Genomic DNA, 19127 nt, shown 5'->3' with positions numbered 1-19127 from the left:
TTCGTCCAGAACTCCAGGGAGGCTCATCATTCCATAGGCATGGGAAGTAAGGGTGTGGAGGGGATGCTGCAGCACCCCCAGGTTTCATGCAGGGCCACTGGCTCCGTGGCCGGGACCCTGCTCCTGGCCTTCCACCTCACCTCCCCCAGCCTTGTGCCCAGGGCTTGGGTCCCAGCCACCGGCCCCTCTACCCCATCGCTGGCTCCACACCCTGCACTCCACTCCCGAACCCCACACCTGGGGCTTGGTCCTAGCCACCAGCCCCGCTCCCTGGCCCCACTGCCGGTCACAGGGCTCTGCTCCTGGCCCTGCATGACAGCTGCTGCAGGGAGCCCCAGGCCCTTTAAATCGCCAGCCTGGGGAAGCCAGTCTGGTCCAGCACGGTGTACTGGACTATACCGGCTTGCTTTCACCTCTGCCTATAACATTACTGTATGGAGTTATAAGGCTGAAAATGTATCCTCATGGCTTAAAACAATCCTAGACAAAAGCAGAGGGGCAGTTCACACCTCATCAGGGCAAGTATGGGACAAACCCAGCCCAGCCTCACAGGAACAAAGGGCACTGGCCTTGGCAGCAATGTTAGACTTTATAATAGGAGATAGACCAATCTCCTAGAGCTAGAAGGGACCCTGAGAGATCATCAAGTCCAGCCCCCTGCCTTCACTAGCAGGACCAAGTACTGATTTTTGCCCCAGTTCCCTAAGTGGCCCCCTCAAGGATTGAACTCACAACCCTGGGTTTAGCAGGCCAATGCTCAAACCACTGAGCTATCCCTCTCAAGGGAGTCACCCCTCTTCCTTTGATCAGTTTGGGACTGTGATGAGGTAATGCTCACCTGACTCTGAAAGCAGGGGGGGAGGAAGGGAAGAAAGGACATGATAAAAGGGAGACACATTTGCTATGCTCTCTCTCTTTTCCACCTACATCTACAGACACCACCAAGTGACTGACGTGCTTATCAAAGGGGAGAGCCTGGCTGAAGAGCAAACAGCCAGCCTGTGGTGAGAAGCATCTAAGTTTGTAAGGGCATTGAAAGTGTTAAGATCAGCTTAGAATGCATTTTGCTTTCATTTCATTTGACCAAATCTGACTTGCATTTTGACTTATAATCACTTAAAATCTGTTTGTTTATTCTACCTGAAGCACTGTGTTTGGTTTGAAATATGTCAGCAAATCCCCTTGGGATAACAAGCCTGGTACATATCAAATTCTTTGTTAAATTGACAAATTTATACAAGCTTGCAGCATCCAGTGGGCATAACTGGATACTGCAAGACGGAGGTTCCTAGGATTATGTCTGGGTCCAGAGATATTGGCTAGTGTCCTTTGGCTGCAAGTAGCTGGGAGCAGCTTACATGGCAGAAGCTGTGCGTGAACAGCCCAGGAGTGGGAGTTCTCACAGCAGAGCAGGGTAAGACTGTCTCCGAGTCAAGGATTGGAATGACTGAGCAGATCACTGGTCCAGCTAACACCATCAGGAAAAGTCACAGGGGCATTGAATAAAACAAGCCTGCCCCAGACACAGGAATATGGATTTACCTGTCTGACTGGCTTGATAACAGACAGAGAACAATGAAAATACATTTACACACAAAGTAAACAAAGAAATTAAGCTAACAAATAGCAGGGGAAACAGCTAGGTAAGCACAGCGGGTAGACACACTGAAGTCTGAACCCTCAGGTCTTCCTGGCTCTTGAGGCAAAGACAATGGACTGTCGGAAATATAAGGGGAGCAAAAAAGACATTCTAGTTACACCTCTACCCTGATATAACGTGACCCGATATAACACGAATTCTGATACAACGCGGTAAAGCAGTGCTCCAATACATCTGTTAGTCTATAAGGTGCCACAGGACTCTGTTGCTTTTTACAGATCCAGACTAACATGGCTACCCCTCTGATACTTAAATCTATCTTGTTCATTAATAAATGTATTCTTAGCTTTACTATAAACCAGCACAGTGCTGTTATATTGAAGAAAAGGGTGAGGCCTTAGCTAAGCTAACCAACGTGTGTGTGTGTACGCACAGCCTCTTTGGAGGAAGTGAACATAATCATTTCTGTGAGTGTCCAGAGAGGAGGATTGGATGCTCCAGAGAGATGTCTCTGGGGCACTGATGTTCACTGATGGTTATCTACAAGGCACGGTTCAAACTGGCAGAGTCTCGAGGAGTTTGATGGTGAAGCGGACAGATGGGTGTGGCAGAAGAAATGCCTCCTTTGATTAGCTGCCTGCCCCACTTGTTTGCCGCCTGGGGAAGAGACGCCAATTAAAGCTGCTGCAGGAATCAAGCCAAGGTCTCTCCACCACCCCTCGCCTCTTGGGACCCGACACTGTTCTCATAGCAGGAAGGAGGGAGCAGACAGCACCCCCCAGCTCAGAGCAACTCCACTCCCTCCTCCCTTTCTGTGAGCAACAGGATGGCTCCTCTGCTATTTCCTTCCCCCCACAGCACCTGGCCTGGAAAGGGGAGGAGAGGAGGGTGAAGAGCCATGGGATCTCCCATTTCCCCCAAGAGTGGAAGAGGCAGAGGGGACCCCACAGCAGCCCCCCAGGCTTGGGAGAGGGAGGTGAGGCTAGGTGGGGGAAGGGGGCCATGTCGCAGGGTGATGACTCACCAGCGTGGCACCTCCTGCTGGTTGTCCAGGGAATTAGCTCTTCCAGCCTAGAGTGCTCTCTGCCAGCTGATGTCTCGCCTGCCTCTGGCCCCCATGTCACTCCCGGACCCTGGTGCCCTTTGCCCAAGGGTTCTGCCCACCACAGCACCCCCTCACTCTGGGTCTCCCCTCCCAGGGGAACCCCCAACCGCCTATCCCCACCTTGCCTCAGTGGCTAATGCCAGTCTCCATTTAGCCCCTGCTCCCTGGGGCAGACAGCAGTCTGTAAACCACTCATCATCGGCAAGGGGGGCGTTGGACCAGTTGCCTCTACCTATATCTGGGCTACCCCTCTGCAGCCCTAGTACCCTTTTATGGGCCCTTTAGCTTGGCCTGCAGCCTGGGGCATTGTTAGGCTGGAGCTCCCCAGCTCCCTCTGCCCTTCCCCAGCATTGCTCCACCCTAGGTACCCTCCTCAGCTTCCCAGGCAGCCAGCTCCTTCTCTCTGTGAAGCTAGAGAAGAGTGTCTGTCTCAGTCTCTAGCCCTCAGCCCTCTTTATAGGGCCAGCTGTGGTCTGAGTGGGGCATGGCCCCACCTGTGGCTGCTTCCCCCAATCAGCCCAGCTTTTCCCCTGCCACAGCCCTCTCCCAGGGCTGTTTTAAGCCCTTCAGGGCAGAAGCGGGGTGACCACCCCACTACAGGCCTGAACTGATGTGTGGGCAGAATTGCCCTGGAGGCTGATGGGGGCAGGGGCAGAACTGGTGCAAGTGCCAGTGGCAGAGGATTGATTCAGAGGTTAATGGGGGGCATGGGGCAGCATTCATTGCTGGGCAGATGTGGCAGGGTGAGAACATCTGTAAGGGGGTCCCTCCAAAGTAACCTTACCCACTAAAGCTGGGAGAGTTGGTGACACCAATTGTCCCACATGCCCTAGGGATGGGGGAGGGTGTGATGCTGCACTCTACATGATTTTATAAATGTTAATGAGTGAATATAATGTAACTGGAATATGCTTCATGCAAAACGTCTCTTGTAAGGTATCATTACAAAGCTTATAATTTACTGATCCTATCTGTAGAAATGTATCACTCTTGTATCAAACTAGAAATATGAAATGTAACTCTGAGGTCCTACTGTAGTTATGCAAAGTGTGGGCCATTAATAGTGGTTTGGAATCTTGATGGCTCCCATCAACCAGGACAACTGACCGTGGATGGCTCTGTTTGTAGACAAGCCTTCTTGTGAGTCAGGCTGGGAGGAATGAAGGCTTGAAGTCTTACAGTGACATGTGATCATGTCACCTGAACTGGAATCCATCTTTAACCTGGTGTCTTTCCATTGAGAAGGAGGGGATGGGAACCCAGAGAGGGACAAAGGATTCCTACCTTATGCAAAGGATACATAAAGGAGTGAAACAGAACAAAGGAGAGTCATAATGAGGAATCCCCTAGCTACCACCTGAGCTGGAACAAGAGCTGTACCAGGGAAAGAATTGTGCCCAGGCCTGGAAGGGGTCTAGTCAGCAGGGGCGGCTCTAGCATTTCCGCTGCCCCAAGCAGGGTGGCATGCCGCGGGAGGCGCTCGAGCGGTCGCTGTCCCACGGCTGCGGTGGACCTCCCGCAGGCACGCCTGCGGCTGCTCCACGGGAGCCGCGGGACCAGCAGCCCCTCCGCAGGCACGTCTGCGGGAGGTCTACCGGAGCCGCGGTCCCAGCGGACCTTCCACAGGCATTCCTGCGGGAGGTCCGCAGGAGCTGCCTGCCGCCCTCCCGCTGGGACACCGCCCCAAGCGCGCGCTTGGCGCGCTGGGGTCTGGAGCCGGCCCTGCTAGTCAGAGCAAAAAAATTACTGAAGCATCTCTGAAGGGTGAGATTATCAGTATTCAGTTTGATTAGACACACATTTACATGTTTTGTTTTATTTTGCTCAGTGACTTACTTTGTTCTGTCTGTTACTACTTGGAACCACTTAAATCCTACTTTCTGTATTGAATAAAATCACTTTTTACTTATTAATTAACTCAGAGTATGTGTTAATACCTGGGTGGGTAAACAGCTGTGCATCTCTCTTTATCAGTGTTATAGAGGGCAAACAATTTAGAGTTTACCCTGCATAAGCTTTATACAGGGTAAAATGGATTTATTTGGGTTTAGACCCCATTGGGAGTTGGGTATCTGTGTTAAAGACAGGAACACTTCTGTTAGCTGCTTTCAGCTAAGCCTGCAGCTGTTAGGGGACGTGGTCCAGACCTGGGGCTGAGTTTGCAGCAGGCTAGCGAGTCTGGCTCAAACCAGGCAGGGCACTGAAGTCCTAAGCTGACGGGGGCAGAAGTAGTCTTGGCACATCAGTTGGGAGCTCCCAAGGGGGGGTTCTGTGATTCAACCCATCACAGAGGGGTGTTCAGAAATCACAAGACCAAAGAAACACAATATACACTTTATTTAAAAGATCTTATGATTTTTTGAGGTTGTCACTCATGGTTTCTGAACCTTTGAGGTTGCCAGTACTATATCTGGGCCTAGTAGGAGGTTTAATTTTGCTATAATGTGGAAGCGTGATATTAATCTACATGCTCTGTTTATACTGACTGAATCTTTTGGGTATGTAACAAACAAGCCTGGAAACTCAGAACAAAATGCCCTTGACTCCTTGTATGTAATAAATATTCTGCTGCAGTTTCTACAAGTCTATAATGGGGCAGCCACCGCCCATACACCCCCTCGTGGCCAGGGATGGCCCTGCCGCACCCTGCTTCTGTTTCCTGCCCCCAGGGCCCCTTAGGAACTGCACATAGTCTCTCTCATATCTAAAACCCTCCCTGCCTGAGGGCAGTTTAATAATCAAAGCCATTTGAGACCAATCCTCAGGGTCTCAAAATAAAGTCCATCACCGCAAGATAAGAGTTTGTACTCAACAGCAATGTCTTCTATTGCACCTGGAGCTCTTCTGTCCCCTGCTGCCACCACTCCCCATTCTTTCTAGCTGGAGCTCAGTCTTCTGGTTTCTAGGCACCAATCATTCTCCCAGCCAGGCTTTCCTCAAGCCTTCTGCTCCTTCCAGCACTTTCTCTTTGCCACAGATTCCTCTAACTGGTTCCTGTTCCCCTCTGGCTCTTTATAAGGAACATCTGTCCTCTACCCTATCAAGGCTGCTAATAAGGCACAGCTGGGCTGGTGCAGTTCCCTCTTAAAGGGCCCAGGCTGCCCTGTGACAAAGACGTTGTATGGCCCTGATCCTGCAATGGCAGGGAAGACCTTTGCTGGCAGGGAGCCCCCCACCCAAATCCAGGCAGTTGTAGTGGGCCCTTCTGCGTGGGGCTCACAGTACTGCAGGATCAGTCCTTAAATCATCGCATTAATTTCCTTGCAAGAGCAGTTTAATTTCAATTTTAGAGCTACATTTCTGAATGTAAGTATAAGCAGCTTTATATCCCTGTTACCTTGATGCTTGTATTTCAGTATCATTTGTCAGGGGTTTGTGAAAGTTGCTCCATGCTGAATCTTTGCAAATAAGGTCTTAGCTAAAGAGCATTTTTCCCATCCATTTATGTACTTTTTTAACTGGAACTTTGTTTCCTGATTACAGAAAGCCCAAAGTTTGCTAGTGTCATATGCTATTTTAATGCTCAAAACTGCCTTTGATTTCAAAGTGGTTTTAGGCAAGCAGTTGTTCTGTTATGGTCTGAGTGCAATGATTTATTTGAAATGTTTCAAGGGGATGTTGAACTGTGGATGTCATTCTGGTGTATGAAGAGTAATCCGTCAGGGGAGGCATGTCAAAGACTTTTCTGGTTCTCTAAATGTGTCTATACAACAGACCATAACAGCTTCAAAGAATCTGCTCTGGCTTGTATGTTAAAAGGCTAGCTCGACTGTGAAAAGCAGACAGTGGGGACTCTGTTTTTCCAAGCATAGGCAATAGTTGAGCTCTTTGTTGCCCAAGCTGAAGCTCTGAGCCGTTCTCTTGCAGTGGGCCCTCTCTCAGTGACTGTCAGGGGATATTCAGTGGGTTAGAAGATTGCTACCATGTTTTGAATGGTGAGGTTTTGGGTGTCATCAGAGCTACTGAATCAGTCTAGCTTGGAAAGAAATCAAAGTGCTGTGAGGCAGTATACGGCTTGCTTTTCTGAAGCCAACTGAATGCTTCTGGACTGCCTCAATACAGCACAGTGAAATGAATAGTTTTCTGTTTTAAACATAAGGGAGGGAGGGTTAAAAGGCACAAATAGGAGTTACATATCCAACTCCCATTGTTCTTCAAAGAGTGGGAGCTGCCTAACTGCCTTGGGAAAACTCCCCTTAAAACACCCAGAGTATATTCAAAGTACACTAGCATCATGGAGGTATTTGGCTTAGGGTGTTTGTTTGTTTGTTTGTTTGACACTTGGTTTTTAATGGGAGAATTTACAAAATCATCTTTTGCAGACCCCTGTCAGCTTAGAAATGTAACAATGATTCGAAAATGAAAGATTATTTTGTGTCCATGGGATATTTACCCAGATAATAGTTTAACAAATCTATTAATCTAAAAAAAAAAACTCACTAAATTAGGGATTAAATACACTTTAGAGTGACCAGATGTCCCAATTTGATAGGGACAGTCCTGATATTTGGGGCTTTGTCTTTATATAGACACCTATTATCCCCCACCCCATGTCCCAGTTTTTCACACTTGCTAGCTGGTCACCCTACACTAAAGTTAACCTTCCAGAGTGCTGTAAAATGCCCATAAATACACCAGACAATTAGTGCTGTAAAATGCCCATAAATACACCAGACAATTTTAGATTTCACCAAAGACGACGTTCTATTCTAGCTGTAAATCCCAAATAGCAACAGAACTATTACTGGGGATTGTGCAGTCTGTTTTATTTAATATGTATTTTTTTTATTTCTGAGGCTGTCTACACTAAGCCATTCCAGCGGCAAAGCTACAGTCAGTCAGTGGACCTTGAATGGGACCAAAGGATGCTCGTGCTACTTGGGGAGGCAGGATAAGTGTCACGAGGGAAGTGTGGTGGTGTAGCAGGAAGGGCTGCTGCTTCCTGTGTGATTTCTGCCCTTAAATCAGCAGTTTTTGGTAGCCAGCTCTAGCAATTGTAGTGCCTAGCACATACTTGCATTCAGTAAAGACATTTCAGTTATACTCTGCTCCCAACTCTACCACTATTCTCTACTGAATCCCTTCCTTCTCTTTGGTATGTTGGCAGATAGCACTTCCCTCTCTTTCTAGGGCCTCCTTGCAGTCCCTGAGGGTTGTTTTTGTTCTTTCACTGACTAGAACCCCGAGCGACAGCGGCTGAAGCCCCCAGGGCAGGGGTGGGCAAACATTTTGGCCCCAGGGCAACATCGGGGTTGCGAAAATGTATGGAGCTCCAGGTAGGGAGGGCTGTGCTTCCCCAAACAGTCTGGCCCCCACCTCCTATCCGCCCCCTCCTACTTCCTGCCCCCTGACTGCCCCCCTCAGAACCTCCAACCCATCCAACCCCCCCTGCTCCTTGTCCCCTGACCCCGCCCCCTCCCAAGACTCCCCACTCCTAACCACCCCCTGAGACCCCAAACCCTATCCAACCCCCCTACTCCCTGTCCCCTGACCCCTATCTACACCCCTGACCCCTGACAGGCCCCCTGGGACTCCCACACCCTATCCAACCCCCTCCGTTCCATGTCTCCTGACCACCACCCCCAGAACCTCCACCCCATCCAACTGCCCCCCTGTTCTCCATCCCCTGACTGCCCCCCAGGACCCGCTGCCCCTTATCCAACCACCCCTGCCACTCCCTGCCCCCTTACCATGCTGGAACCAGCCACACCGCCACGCTGCCCGGCAGGAGCTCGCCGCCTGGCGGAACCAGCCACGCTGTCGCACTACCCAGCAGGAGCGGTGGGCCAGAGCGCTGGCGGCATGGCTATGGTGGAGGGGGAACAGCGAGGGAGGGGCCGGGGACAAGCCTCCCCGGCCAAGAGTTCAAGGGCTGGGCAGGATGGTCTTGAGGGTCGGATGTGGCCCACAGGCCATAGTTTGCTCACCTCTGCCCCAGCGGCTGCAGATTGCATTAGTACAGTCATGTCCCACTGGCCAGAAGCCAGCAACACCAGCTCGGCTTGAATCCCGAACGCACAGAAGACAACCCTTGAAGGGTGAAATCTCAGCCCAATTGAAGTCAATGGCAAAACTCCCATTGAGTTTAGTGGGGCCAGGATTTCACCTTCAGCATGCATTTTATCTGTAACTTGTCTGTTACGTTGCTGACACAGTGGGATTATTTTATATTTTACTGCAAAATGCTTTTTTCCTGACAAGTTCCGGTTGTGCAATCCCTGCACCAGCTAATCGGTCATTTTGGACTTGTGAGGAATACTCCAATAAAGCTTCCCAGAGCAGCCTACAAAACCCGCAGTCACTGGCAATGTAGTGTGGGTTGTTGGAAGCTCCATGTCAATCTGATTCTGAGTGCCACACGAAGGGAAAGTTGAGTGGAGGCAAGAAAGCCTATCAAACACCAAACTGGGAAGATAGCTGATGCCCTAGTTGCCATGATGGAGGATAATGCTGTGACAGGATCTGTTCATGGGGGAACAGTGACTGAGGGAAGTGGAATCACCAGAAACATACATAACTTCAAATTTCTGTGTGGCTTAGTGTTGTGGCATGACATACTGTTTGAAATAAATGTTGTAAGCAAGAGACTCCAAGGTGTTGACCTTGATATACCTGGAGCAATGGAACAACTGGACAAAACAAAGTCACACCTACAGTCTTACCGGTCAGATGAGGTATTTCAAAACGTTCTGAAGAATGCACAGAAGTTGGCAGAGGAACTTCACACTGAAGCTATTTTCCCACCTGTTCAAGAATACAAGAGTCACCAAAGAAGAAGACATTTTGATTATGAGGCACGGGATAATCCGATAAGAGACCCAAAACAACAATTCAGAGTTGAATTATTTTTAACCAGGTGCTAGATTGTGCAATACAGTCAGTTGAATGTTTCATGCAGCTCAAGGAACTCAGCAGTATATTTGGGATGTTATATGATATTCCAAAACTCCTCGCTATACCTGAAGAAGACCTACACCAGCAATGCAGGGCACTAGAGACAGTGACACATGATATGTGCAATATTGATGCGAGTGATTTAGGTGATGAACAGAAAGCCCTTTCAAGATACATTTCAGCAGGATCAACTCCAAAGGCTGTTCTGGAATATAGGTGCACAAATAAGATGACCACCCTCTTTCCAAATGCTTTTGTTGCTCTGTGCATACTTCTAACACTTCCTGTAACAGTTGCCAGTGGAGAATGCAGCTTCTCCAAGCTGAAGTTAATAAAAACACATCTACGCTCCACAATGATACGGGAGAGGCTGGTCAGCCTTGCAACCATCTCAATAGAGCATAAGCTGGCCCAGACTGTGGACCTTCAACAAGAAGCAGTTCAAATCTTTGCAACCAAGAAGGCACGGAAAGCACCACTTTGATTATTCAAACAGATTAAAATGCCAGTGTTTACTATGCAGACAAGAAAAGTTACATTTGCTGTTCAGGCGTTTGAAAGTTAAGTGTTACTTAAAATTTTTGAACAAGGCATTTTAAGTTGTTTGTTCTCCTTTATTGGGGTAGGTAGCAGAGCGCTACCATGAGAGGAGTAGAACAGGAAGAAGGCAGAATTGAGACCTTTCAAAGTTTTGGCCCAAGCGAGGGGGCATGAGGGCGTCATTTGAGCTCCCTGCTTCAGGTGCCAAAATGTTGTGGGCCGGCCCTGGTGATTCTCCTTTTCCATACTGCCTGGGTATGAGAAGGGAGCACTGAACACAACAAAGACAGTCTCCCTGCTCTCAGTTCTGGTGCACAGCATGACTATGGCCCCTGACATCCAGGTGGAGAAGTTGTAGTGTGACCCTGAAATGGAACACATTCAATGAGCTGATTTGGGGTGGGCGTGCTCAGTGTGATTGGCATGGAGCATGGGGTGATAAATCTCTAATAAACACTTCCAATTTCCTGTTTTGCAATAGCACTGACATAGTACCCCGAGCAATGGTTCGCATTTACTCTAGTACTTTCCATGCAGGATATTTTTGACACCTAAAAAAACACTTTTTGATTTGATTCTTCATTTTACTTAAAGAAAATCAACCAGGGTGTAATAATGAAAACATGTATCTAAAATAAAGTGCTTAAGGGCAGATTGTGGTAGGGACGGGGGTGGTTCTTCAGCCTTGGTTAATCAGGAGTAGAATGTTGAATACAGTCATTGTTTTATGTATATCAGACTGACAATATGACTCCAATGCTTATAATACAGGTATGACCTTGTTATTGGGGAGTGTCTTCCTTTGAAAAGTACCGTGAACTCCTTAGATATCTGATATGATCATTCTTTGGCAATGCACAAGGTAAATAGTTCACTTGCAAAGTAATCATTTTTAGGGTAGTCCAGGGAATAAAAGGAGGAAAGGAAAGATATGATAAAACAGGAACTGTTTCTCTTGTATGTTTGTGTGTCTCAGGCAGACCGGGTCTGCCCTGGAATATAAATTGTACATGACTTTAATTTTTGACCTAAGAACATCAATAAAACCAAAGGTCAAATTCCATTCTGCTATGTCATCTGGAGTAGCTAATTGATGTCCTGTATGCTGCTTTTCCTCCTATAGTCCCACTCTCCTTTCATCCTCTCAGCTCATAAATGACACTCCCGTTATACTACTGTGTTACTGCTTGCACTCAAAATGACACTCCTGCACTTTTAGGGTCAAATTCTCCTCTGAGGCTAGGTCTTCATGGCAGAGTTAACTCCCTTTGAGTTAGCCTAGCCTGAGTGAGAGCAGACACTGTGAAATAACATTTCAGCAGCGCAGAGTGATTAGATTAGGAGCTGATGAGCTGGGCTGTGGCCTATACTCCCTGATGGGCCCGGCAACTCAACTTAAAACACACTCAAGTTAAGGGTTTGTGTGTGGACAGAACTCAAGTTAGGGCCAACACTTGAGTTAACTCTGTAGTGAAGACAAGTCCTGAGATACTCCAGATTTATGCTGGTGTAACTCCAATGAAGTTTATCTAAGTACCGATATGACTCCCCTCACCATAGTATCTGAACAGATTTCAAATGGGTGTGGATCTCTTCTTTTTTTCATGCATCTTTCAGTTTGCAATAATAGATGTTAACAGCATAAATAATCTGTGTAATCAACCCAAAGGACACAGCCTATGCTGCTAGGAAACTCTAAAAAAGATGTTACTAAGATTTGGTGTATTCCTCTGGTTTATGTGGTTTGCTCGTGGCCCAAAAGACTGGCCATTTAAAAAAACAAAACTAGTTTTTTCCAGGATAAAATCTACATGCCTGGAGGAAAAACAGATGCAGCTGGGAATGTGACCAAACAGCTGTAGGCATTCCAAAGACACAATGAGTCAAAGGGTTGGTATGCTCATCAGCTTTGGCCACTGCCCTCTGTGTGGGTATATCAGCAAAGTGTAGGAATATAATGTTGATCGGTACAGTCTTATCACTGGTTCTGTGAGGATTCACAGCTCTGGAAGCCAAATCTGCTGGCTGTGCTACACTGCCACCCAACAGCTCTGGTGAAATGGAGAACAGCAGCCTATCAGCCCTATGGGTTCAAGCACCATCAAATGGCCTGCCCGTGGCGGTCTTGATTGGTCCAGGCACTACCCTGATTGATTGGCCCAGGCACACTATTTTAGGCCTAGGGTAGAGGTCCCCAAGGTGGAGGAACACCCGGGGGGGGTGGGTGGGTGTGTGTGTGTGTGTGTGTGAGTGACTGGTGTCCTGGGGGGGGAGGGGGGGCACACTGAAATTGCTTGATCAGGGCAAACTCCAAAGAATGGGGCAGACAATCCCCCCGAAACTGGTGGTTATTTCTAATAACTAGATTCACCAAGCCAGCAACAACAACTAGGAGTCCGGTGGCAGCTTAAAGACTAACAGATTTATTTGGGCATAAGCTTTCGTGGGTAAAAAACCCACTTCTTCAGATGTAAGCCAGCAACAAAACAGCTTCTACGATACCTTACTGGTTACCCAGAAGCCAAAAAACACAGTTCCCTTAAAGCAACCCAGCCTTGAGCTCCCACTCAGCCAGCCAAGTCAAATATGATGAGAATTACTGAAAATCTTGTTCACCATATAAAAAGTTCTACCAATCCCAAAGGCTCAGACACATTGCTCACCAGGTCAATGACTATTTCAGATATTACCCAAATACACGCTTACAGCCAATTCTTATTAACTAAACTATGATTCATGTGGGTTATAGTCATTAATGCTTGTATTGTTCCTTTTTTATATGGAGGTTGTTCCTTTAATGGAAATTGTATATTTAATGCTTCTCCTCTCCAGTATAAGCCATCAGACTCACAAAGGCTTGTGTCTGAAATTCCAGATCTTTTAACTCTTTTATATTATGAAGCCTCTATAAGCAGGTGAATCAGAGTTGGGGTAAGGGGGAAATCTACTTTTAGACCCTGAGGGCTAGATTGTGACTCTGACTACATGCCTACATGGAGGAGTGAATGCCCATTATGCCCATGTGGCCTCCTGTGATGGGGTGTACTTGTCCTGCACTGGACAGGGAAGGGTTAACTGCCTCCTCACCCCTGTTGGGCATGCTCCAAGTGGAGCACCAGTATAAAAGGGAGCAGTTCAGCTCAGTCAGGGCTGACTGCTGAGGAGGGAGGATATCTGTTGCCGTCTCCAGTCTGGGAGCTGCTGGAGCCCCAGATTGCCAAAGCCAGACCTACCGAGACCCAGGCTGATACCTAGCTACCTGATGACACCTGAGGGAGAGTGGAGCTGCAGAGAGCTGTACGGACTGAGGAACCTGGAGATGCCTGGACTGCTGTATTGAGAGACAGGATAGGAAGTAGTCCACGGGAAATATACATTGACCTGGTTGTGGAACCAAGTGATAAAACAGCATGTTTCAGTAGGATCCCTGCTGATTCAGTGACAAGTACGCTTGCCGCTGACAGTGCCTTGGGCTCAGATCTGGTGAAGTAGGGAGGCCCTGGGTCGCCTTACCCTGGCCACCTCCCCACCCCCGCCCGCTCCCTGAGAGGTGGCTCATCCCCCCTGCACTTTAAACTTTGCCTACATTGACTCTGGTCACTAGGCAGCACAGCCGTGCAAGGGAAGGCAGCTCTATTGACTCTGGCCACTGGGCAAGACTACTCTGAAGCTAAGGGCAGATAGGTGGACTTAGCTGTAGGGCAGTAATGTCCTTGCCCCACCACAAGAGGGGGACAAGGTGTACTCACTTTGTGACACCTCTCCAGAGCTCAAATGTGGGTATGCAGGGGAAAAAAAAAACAATGTTGACAGTTAGGAGAGGCCAAGAAAGATTTTAAAGCTTGCCTGGAAGCAAGACTCCCATGATGCTTTGCAGTTAAGCTACAGCTAACTTTAGAGAGTTGGGTTTTACTGAGCAGTAACCCTTAGCATTTTTTTAAAACTGTAGTAGGAGATAGCTTAGCAATGTATTAACCATCAGATATGAAACCAATAAATGGTCTAAAAAAAGGCACAAATAATGATTAACCAACAAGGGTTGAGACAGTTGGCAAGTTAAATGGAACAAGGAACTTTGGAAATAGCCCAAGAAGAAGTGTGTGCCAAAGAGAGGAAATAGATAAGGACCAGAATAATATACAATAATAATAATATACAAGAAGGGTGACAAGGATATAACTGCCCGTAAGTCACTGGGGGAGTAAGAACGTCTGGACACAGGCTGTCGGAGAACTATGGGGGAAATCTACCACAGCTGTTGATAATTGTATGCCCCCCTGCAGATGTGCTGCCTTTACTAACTGTTAAATCAATAAATCCAATCAAAGCTGACTTATCTAGGATTTGTTATTTGCCTGCAGTGCATTACTACCCTCTCCCTGGAGTGATGGGAGAGTAAGAGGCAGTGTCTCAGTGCCTCCCAGGGCTGCTCTGGAGTGGGGGCAACTGGGAAAAAAAATCAAAATTTTAACCATTTGTGTCACTTCATCTACTTGTTCCTTAATGACCCCAAAATAACTGGCCTGATAATGTCCTGTGCTGACTCCCATGGAGTCATCAGAGAGGATTGTCTGGTCACACACAACTGGAGTGGGGAGCGTGGAATGCAGGAACGGTCATCCCACAGCTACACGGCTTTTCCTCGCCAATCCCGTGGAAACCCCTCTGTAAGTGCTGTGCCTTCAGGAGGAGGCAGGGATAGGGAGAGCTGCTGTCGTTGCCCTCACCCCCTTCAGAAGCACATGGCGTGAGATGACGCTGACCTGGGAGCTACATAGGAGCAAGACTTGTGAGGGAACCATGCCACCATGGGCAGAGGGTTGGCTTGAGGAGTTTTTCAATGGATGAACCTCACTTCTGGGGGCACCTCAGCTTCTATGGGTTTGGAGAACCAAACCTCCTGTCTGTTTATTCAGTGTGTGTGCGTGTGGGCCCCTGCATTTGTGTACAGAGGAGCAATGGTTAAATGTATCCGTAACTGGTTAAAAGCTAGGAAACAAAGGGTAGGAATAAATGGCCAGGTTTCACAGTGGAGAGAGTAGTGTCCCCAACAGATTCAGATTTGGACCTGTGCTGTTCAACATATTCACAAATGATCTGGTAAACAGGGTAAAGAGTGAGGTGGCAAAATTTGCAGATGATACGGTTACTCACGATAGTTAAATCCAAAGCAAACTGTGCAGAATTGCAAAGGGATCTCACAAAACTGGATGATAGCAACAAAATGACAGATGAAATTCAATGTTAAGTGCAAAGTAATGCACATTGGAAAACATAATCCCAACTCTACATACAAAATGAAGGGGTCTAAATTAGCTGTTATTACTCAAGAAAGAGATCATGGAGTCATTGTGGATAGTTCTTTGAAAACATCCACTCAACGTGCAGCGGCAGTCAAAAAAGCTAAATGAATGATTAGGAAAGGGATATATAAGAAGACAGAAAATATCATAATACCATTATATAAATCCATGGTTCGCCCACACCTTGAACACTTTGTGCAGTTTTAGTCATCCCATCTCAAAAAAGATATATTAGAATTGGAAAAAGTACAGAGAAAGGCAACAACAATGATTAAGGGTATGGAACAGCGTCTGTATGAGGAGAGATTAAAAAGAGTGGGATGTTTCAACTTGGAAAAGAGACGACTATGAGGGGATATGATAGAGGTCTATAAAATCATGAATAAGGAAGTGTTATTTACTCCTTCACATGACACGAGAACCAGGGGTCACTCAATTAAATTAATAGGCAGCAGGCTTAAAACAAACAAAAGGTATTTTACACAACACACAGTCAAGCTGTGGAACTTGTTGCCTGGGGATGTTGTGAAGGCCAAAATTATAATGGGAGGTCAAAAAAACTAGATAAATTCATGGAGGCTAGTTCCATCAATGGTTATTATGGTCCCTTCTGACCTTAAGTCTATGAGTCTGAGTCTATGGTCAGGGATGCAACCCCATACTCTGGGTGTCCCTAGCCTCTGATTTGCAGAGGCTAGAAGTGGACAGCAGGGGCTGGATTACTCAATGATTACCTGCTCTGTTCATTCCCCTGGCACTGGTCACTGTCAGAAGACAGGATACTGGGCTAGATGGACCTTTGGTCTGACCCAGTATGGCCATTCTTATTTTCTTATGAGCAAACTTTGCCCCGGTATACAGCACTTTGCATTTTAACTCAAAGAGCTTCTGCCTAAGTTTCCTGCTGTCTAAGTGTATTTTTTTTCCTGTATAGAAGATGCCATTGGCCTTGGGTGGTGCATAGCATAGGCTGGAGAAGGCTGTGCCTCCTCAAACAGCCCCATGTGGCTCTGCCCATGTTCCTTCCCAAGGCCCCCTCCGGCTACTTGCCACTAGTTGCCCCAGCACAGGCCAGCTGTCTCCTCTTCTGGGATGCCTGGTGGGTGGGGCTGGGGCTAGGGCAGCTGTCCTGTGGCGGGGACTTGGGTTGGCGGGAGCCACCCAGCACCACAGGGCCTCTGGCGCTGGGGCCGCGCTGCCCAGTGCTCCGGGGCAGGGATCGGGGCGCATCGCCCGCCTCCCACTCTGGGTCTGTATTCATTCACTTCTTTCCTACTTTTCTGTGGAGGAGAATTGTGGAGTAATATATAATCATTACTATCATGTGAACAGGCAATCTTTAACTGTATTATGATATTTACAGAAGCTGTTTTTTATAAATATAGATGTTCTTCCCTGCTGGAACTGCAAACTTTATTAGATAGAAGCAAATATATGTCAGTAAGGATGGTAGGGCCTAACCGCAAGGTGGCAAGTACTTAGGGCACTCTGGTGGGAGTGGGGCAACCCGGCTTCATTAGGCTGTTGAGTGACCATAGGCAAGTCATTTAGTCTCTCTGTGCCACAGTGTCCCCATCTGTAAAATGGGATAATACAATTTCCCTGTCTTGCAGGAGTGTTGTGAGGGTACAGTCTATTAGCAATTGTGAAGCACTCGGATACTCTGGAGATGAGGGCTCTATAAATAGCTCAGTAGTGAGTTACAAATACAAAAATGCTTGTTGGAGGAGAGGGAGATCTCATTTCCTCTTCCTGCTAAGTTGGCTTCGATTTCAGGTGACGGCTCTGGGAACTGTTTCAAGGGGACTGTGTTACCGACGCCTCAGCTGTAATCCAGTTTTTGACAATGATTTTCTCTGTGTTTTTGAACCAGTTATTTAATCTCTCTCCGTTATCATTTCCCCTTGGGAATAAATTAGGATCATACTCGCCGCTCTCACAAGGTGCTATGGGATTAATGATGAATGTCCGTGCCACACTTTGAACAGAGGTAACGGTTATTATATTGCCCATATATTAAGGAAGTGTAACATCATCGAGTGATCTCTACGGCTCCGTAGTCGATCAGCAGCTACAACTGTGTCATACTGCAGCTTTATTAATTGTATCTCAGGTCTAATATTTCTTTCATAATATGCCCACACCTGGCTTCCTCCTTAACATGTTTCGGTTTGCTTTGATCAGGAAAAAGCAGGCCATCTTGGGAGAGGGTGGGTTGCCATGGCCTTTAAGGAAATTGTGTTTTGTTGTGCTAGGAGCTGCTTCTCATTGGGCCTGCATGCTAAGGCTGGGTACTTTCAGAAACAGTCCTGATTAAGAGTGTCTGAGTCAAAGACACAGAATTAAATTATTAAAAAAGAAAGAAAGTGACTGAAAGGGAAATGTAAAATGAGGCCCAGTGCACATCTCAATAGAAAACATTAATTATATGAGGTGCATCTGCAAATCAGTATCCGTTTTGTTTTCGTCAGCTGGCAGAGTCTCTCTCAAAGACAGCTTTTCTTTTCTGAAGGACTGTTCTTAAGCACAGTGACTTTCCTGGTTACTGGCACCCTGCTGTGATAATGCAAGGGACTGTGCTGGTGTTTGGAGGGAATATGCACAATGACATATCAAGGAGCCAGGGTGCTAATTGCTGCTCTTCAGATTCTCTGGCATTTGATATTGGTAAGTTCCCATACGTGCGGCAAAAAACCCCCAAACAAACAAACAAAAATCATGAAGATTCAAATAATTGTCTTTAAAAACAAAAAAAAAGACTAATTTACATACATTGGGACAAAATCTGCTTTTCAGTTACATGTGTGTAAGCTGAAAGATACTCTGAGTCAACATTAATTTGAGTGCAGTTACACTAGATCTACACATGTGTAATGGACAATATAACACTTGGCCTACTACAGAGTGTGTGTGAGAGAGAGACAGTCTGTTTTCCCACAGGAGGGGGCCTGGAGGGGAGCAAACCTCAGGGTTAACCTCATGGCATGATTTTGGGATAACTCTGAACAAGGTGGTACACCTACATGTATGATCTTCCATAGACACCCCCGGCCCTAGATAGCTATTGACTTTGAGAAAATACTGTTCATTACTGCCAGTCAAAATGCTTTATATATTAGAGTATTTTGAGTTGCTGAGAACAGTGGGAGTTGGGTACTCAGCACTCGTAACCAGATAGGTGCCTAAATATGGATTTAGGAGCCTAACTTTAAGCTACTATTGTTGAAAATCTTGGACACTTTACTTATGTTCAATTCCCTTTGTAGCTTCATTCGGATATATTGTTCATTTTCCGTCTTGAAATGTTGTATCAAGTCGCTGTGTGTTGTTTAACAAACACCTTGTTCCACCCTAAGGGTGGCTGCATTTTGATGATTGTGTGGAATAATTTCATATGGATGACCCAGCTCTTGATGTGAAATGGCCAAAAGCTGTATGTGCTCACCTGAATGTAGCTTCAGTTTATACAGAACTTGGACTTTTGTTTTTAAAGAAAGTGGTTCTGGTTTTTATGGTTGTGAAGAAAAATCCTTCCAAACCTGCGTGAATGCAGGGCTGGTTTATGAACTCTGAAGAGCCTATAATCTAAACAAAGGCTCTGAAAAAGCATGTAACATACAAAGCAGCTGGATGGTGAATTTAGCCATGTATCTTTTTGGGACCATTCTTTTTTGCATTGCCTCTT

The sequence above is a fragment of the Mauremys reevesii genome, linkage group 5 (genome assembly GCF_016161935.1).
Source record: "Mauremys reevesii isolate NIE-2019 linkage group 5, ASM1616193v1, whole genome shotgun sequence".
Classification (NCBI taxonomy): Eukaryota; Metazoa; Chordata; order Testudines; family Geoemydidae; genus Mauremys; species Mauremys reevesii.
This window is presented reverse-complemented; position numbering follows the sequence as displayed.